The sequence below is a fragment of the Lathyrus oleraceus genome, chromosome 5 (assembly GCF_024323335.1).
Source record: "Lathyrus oleraceus cultivar Zhongwan6 chromosome 5, CAAS_Psat_ZW6_1.0, whole genome shotgun sequence".
Lineage (NCBI taxonomy): Eukaryota > Viridiplantae > Streptophyta > Magnoliopsida > Fabales > Fabaceae > Lathyrus > Lathyrus oleraceus.
Genome location: NC_066583.1, coordinates 3,376,272 through 3,382,071, shown reverse-complemented (window position 1 = coordinate 3,382,071; position 5,800 = coordinate 3,376,272). Strand labels below are relative to the sequence as shown.

The following is a 5,800-nucleotide window of genomic DNA, read 5'->3' as shown; positions in this document are numbered from 1 at the left end:
TGGACAAATTATGAAAATAATTTGATATTCTAAATTTTTTTATAGGATAAAATCTACTATACCACATATGATCAATTACAATGTAATATTTAATTTTTTTATGTGATCGTAGAACACTTTAAAAATAAATTTAACCAATTTAAAGTGTTGCAGCTAATCCGAAACTGATTAAAATTATAAATATCACTAGACATAACAACTAAATTGTACGAGAGAATAAATAAATAAATAAAGTCTCCTATACAATTGCTTTAAAATATAATCCCAAAAAAAACTAATGAAGTACTGATTTTTAATAATGGTAACACAATGCTCTAAAATTCAAAACGAATAAATCACAAAAATATCAAATATGGAAGAACCAATATAAAACAAGACAGAGGCAATAGATAGGCTCTGATACAAAATATTAGACCATAATTTATATTGATCTTATATTCTTGATAACAAAAGAACAACAATATCAATAAATTTATATTGATCATATATTCTTGATAATAAAAGAACAACAATATCAATAAATTTATAATAATCATATAATCTTGATAACAAAAGAACAACAAAATCAATAAATTAAATGCAGAAATAAAATTATATAATTGGCTCCAGCCATTATTATAGTGTTGTGAGTGTACAATCCTTTGGACTTCCAAAATTTTACTATCTTCTAAGTTTGCTAAGAGCTTAGAGACCAAAGGCTATTTAGAGACTTGATTCTACTCTCGAGAATTGATAAGTCATTTAATATAATTAAAAGTCATTACTATCCAATATAATGATCATTAAAAGTGATTATCACCCACTATAATGACCTTTAAACTTAAGACTCTTTAAGATCAAAATTTCTTAAACATATGGACCACTTAAATGCAGACATCTAATTCATAATAAACAATTTTAAAACGGCTATAACATTACACTATGAAATTATCGGATAACCCACAGTAATCTACCAACAGAACTCCTTTTCATTTCGCTTATGAGGTTGAGACAATGATGACACTCAAGCCAAGTTGGAGAACCATGCACCATGCTGCCACGTCATTATATATATATATATATATATATATATATCGAATAATAGCAAATGTTTTAACCTGTTATGTATCCCTTAAATATGATCAAACTTTTAAGCCCTCAACAATCCGTTGTAGTCTAGTTGGTCAGGATACTTGGCTCTCACCCGAGAGACCCGGGTTCAAGTCCCGGCAACGGAATTATTTTTAATAATTTTATAAAACTTTACATTATTTAATATTCTTCATAATTAATTATTGAGTAGATCTATTTTACATTTATTCAGAAGAACTCTCTTTGAGTTTCATTTACCTGCAAACTAATTTTGGTGAGAGAGTGAAGTAAAAGTTAAAGGATTGAAGTATTATTTAAACCACACACTAGAAAATTATTCCATATATCCCACAATCATATTTGATATTAGTGATGATTGAAATATAGAGATTAGTGTTCAACTATCAAAGTTAGTTGAGAATTGTCTTTAAATGGAAATTTATCTTCATTGTGTGAGCTCTTAAAATAATCCAAAGAATGATAAATATAACCGAGACTAATAAATGTTTTTAATTTTTTAGATACTTTATCATTTTCTTACTTAATTTATGATTTACAACTTTTCATAAATTTCATAATATCAAATTATATTTCACTGTATTAAAAAGTGATTAATCCGTTCAATAAACTAAATATCGATGGCGGAAAAAAATGATATATAAAAAAATTAATGAATACTTACTCAAATTGATGAGTTCCTACTATCAAATTATCATTTCACTTATTCAAATTTTGTTTGATATATATAGGGTCAGTTTGTTGTTTTAACTTTAAAAAAATAAATTTTTTATTTTATTTTAAAAATAGATTCTATAAAATATTTTTTAAAATATTATAAGTTTTTCTAAATTTATTTTTATAAATTAAAATACTAATTTTGACATTCTATAACATAAACGTATCTTATTGAAGATCAAAATATAGTCAAAATCACAATTTTTTCAAAAAGTTGTATCTCAAAAATGGTTTTTATAAAAAACTATTTGAAATAGCTTCAAAATTAAGTGATTTTTTGAAATTTTGATATCCAAAAAAAGTTTCGATAAAATAATGAAATATCTAAAATAACATTTTAAGAATAACTATTCAAACCAAATTTTTATTTGAAGCTTTTATGAAAGGTTTCTTTGTAAAAATTGTTTACACCAAAATATATAACATTATAAAAATCATTTTTTAAAAAAGCTAAAACAAACGGGCTTATATTCTAAAGATGCGTATGGCTTTAAGCATACATGTTAGGGTATGATTTTCCACCTATGGCACTTGAGTACATCTGAATTATTTGTATTCTCGAGAAGCGGTTGATTCATCACCCTTAAATTTCCTCTTTACTTTTGATTTAGATCGTCGATTTGTTGTTTATCTCACTATAAAAGACTAAACCCTCTTTAAAGCACCTCTCTTGGTTCGTTTATCCTTTAGAGCATGCTCTTCTTCCTTGAGTTTACTCTCATGTTCATTCGTTTCCGCAACTTTAGCCATTTGACATCTCTTCACAGTGGATCATTATTTCCTCGTGTCTTTTCTTCCCAAGATACGTCTTCATATTCCTTATGGGCACTATTATGGTCAACCCGGGGGATGCACCTATAAACATGTGCCTTGGACTTGATAGTGATGTGTCCTCGTCATTTGTTGGAGTGGATAACTCATAACTCATGGACATTTCTACATGGTGGACTCTCCCATTCTTGCCTAGAATGCGCCTAGTGGTAGCTCTAGGTCGGGTTTGGACTCTTCACACGGGGATGATGATTCGTCAATGGAGGAAAATGTCGCCCACACTGCCTCTTTTGCCCGCACCAAATTTAACTTAAGTATTAGTTTATCTAAGATGACAGAGAGTGAGATTGGTTGCTTTATTCAGCCTCTTGAGAAAGGTTATCCCCATAGGCGTTCTAGAGTTTGCTCCGCCTTTCAGCATTGCACTATCACCTTTGATCATAATTATTCATTTTATGATGCAGAAATGAATATGGTTCGACTAGAGGACTTGTTGGAGTCGGTTTATGCAAATCAATATCCCTGGGTAGATTCTACATACTTGGGAATACTTTCCTCCTATATCCAGGAAGTTTTCGTAATGAAGGCTACTTTCGAGGTGGGATCACCTTCTAATTGGTCTATCTCTATCATACCTATTGATAAAAGGATTTGTAGCAAGTTTGATGGGTGTTCTATTTCTTTCTATTATAATATTTTTCATTGGGCGTTTGACTGCCTCTGATCACTTTCGAAAATGAGGTAGGCTGACCACCTTCGTATTGCCCCCTATTAACTCCACCTTGTTGCCTAGATTTCGTAAGAGTGTTCCAATACTGGTATGAATATAAGGGAAACATGTTCTACTTCAAAAGATCTCTTATTTCATCTTTTTTCAGTCAATTCTCCTTTGAAGAAGGGGCAGGTCCATCAGTTAGTTTCCCTGCTTCAGAATGACGATGACAAATTTTTCATCGTTTATATTGAGAGTTAGAAGAAGTTCAAACCTCATTACTTCCTAGAAACTCCATTTTCCATGTGTCTCACTAAAAAAAATTCGGCTTCTCCACTTCTGATTCGAGACATACTACTTGAATGGTCAGAGTCTGGAAGTTCTGGTCACCAGACCACTTTGAGGAGAAAACTAGCTCTTACTCTATCTCATATAACTCTCTTACTACTGAAGAGAAAGATATGAAGGAAACTTTACTTTCGTTTTCTAATGATTTAATAAGTTGTAAGGACATTGTGGATGTAGGTTCCATTGAGAACAAGAAGAAGCTCTTTGGTAATTGATGTAACCCCGACATATTCGATTGGATATGAAATCGCATTACACTTGCTTCATCAATCTTTTTGTTTCATTTCATATGATATCAAAAGCGAGGGAGGGGGTGTTTCCCCAGTTGGCGTGTCAGTGGAAATTTCCATTGTTCCTGTAGAAGAGGATGGAGCTTTTACTATTAAAGTAAGAGGAGTGACTTGGGTCTGAATCATTCGTCCTCTAAACACTTTGTTTGAAGAGAATATGAGAATGCAACGGTCTAGAGGGGGTGAGTAGACCTTCTAAATATAATTGACCAATTTGAAAATTAGTTTAGTTTGGAAAACTTATCAGAGTTTAAAAATGATTTGTGTAGTGGAAGCAAAGTGGGTATAAAATCGATTATGCTAATCAGAAAATATATACAAAAAACACCTTAATCGGTATACAAAAATTTCAAATTGAATCAAACAACTAACCAAAATTAATCAAAATAGTATATTAAATTAATATTAATTTACACGAGCGGTGTAAATGTACAAAATCAATACAAGTAGAATTCTAAGACTATAGTTTCGAGTCTTACTCAATAACAAGAGAATTAGTAGTGTCAATCTAATAAAACATATGCTTAGTTGATACATCACTAATAAGGCAATAACCTAAAATCATATGATTCTATGAAAGTGGTAAAAACAACCTAAACATGCAATTCTACGAAATTAAAATAGAGAGAGAAGATAGTACGTCAGATATATAGGGGTTCGACTATTGTCTTCACTAAGACATCTCCACTCTCTAATGGTTTCCCATTGAAAATTATGGTCTTCCACTATAGTTTGTGACAAATTACAAGTTATTTAATACAATCACAATCCAAATAATATTAAAAATATAAAATCTCCGATCTGGACCCTCATAGACTTGTACACAATATATGTTCAATCTTGGAACTAGAAATAGTTGAAGTAGGTAGTGAAGAAACCTGGACCGGTGGTGTTGATCTCCGATAAAGTAACACTGGGGGTGGACCTGCAAGGTTAACACTCTAATACCAAAGTCAGTTCAAGATCCAAGATGAGTGTAGTGAAAAATAAAGATAAGAAATTGTACCTTATTTTTTGTATGAGATTATACATTAGGTTACATGCAGGAACAAAGCTATTTGTCTCCAAGAGTGGGCCCATGTCCCCACCACAATTACCATAATTTTAGTAGCATTAATAATAATATATTTATATATTAAATATGATAAAAAAAAATAGGAAGAAGTTTTTCTAATAGGTCCGCACTTAATTGATAAATATTGAATAATTTAATTTCTCAAACATATCATCCCATTAAATATAATAATTTGATACACTCTTTTTTTGATAAATGATTACTTTCATATATTAAATAAAATAAATACATTAAATAAAAAAAATTGACTCTTCATTTTCTTTTTCTATTAATTTTTTTTACTCTTTTCAAACACAAACAAACCACTTTTGTATTCTTTTTTCTTTCGGTACAAATCATTTCTACTTGTTAGTTTCTTCTACATTGTTAATCTTTTAAAAAAGTAAATTATTTTATTTTAATATATATATATATATATATATATATATATATATATATATATATATATATATATATATATATATATATATATATATATATATATATATATATATATATATATATATATATATATATATATATATATATAGACCCCACTACTCAAAATTTATGACTCCGTCCCTGGTTACATGGAGTGGATTTGAGTTGATTTAGACCTTTTCTCGATCCAAAACAATTGCCCCCAAGGCGTTCCACGCATTTGAGGCTCGGGGAAGTCTTTAGTGGTCGCGCCAACCTCCAGGGACATTGTTTATTTCGAATTGGAAATGAAACATTTGGGTCAATTATAAAAGTTACCGGGGGATACATTAAATGCTTGTTGACTACTAAAATGTTTTACCCCTCCTTTCTGAAACG

The 5,800-nt window shown here is 30.0% G+C and overlaps 1 non-coding gene across 1 annotated transcript; it reads left to right on the top strand.

The window, feature by feature from the left end:
* Positions 1–1,144: 1,144 nt before the first annotated feature.
* On the top strand, positions 1,145–1,217 carry TRNAE-CUC (transfer RNA glutamic acid (anticodon CUC)). Its single transcript has one exon. It is a non-coding gene; the product is annotated as a tRNA-Glu (tRNA).
* The last annotated feature ends 4,583 nt before the right edge of the window (positions 1,218–5,800 follow it).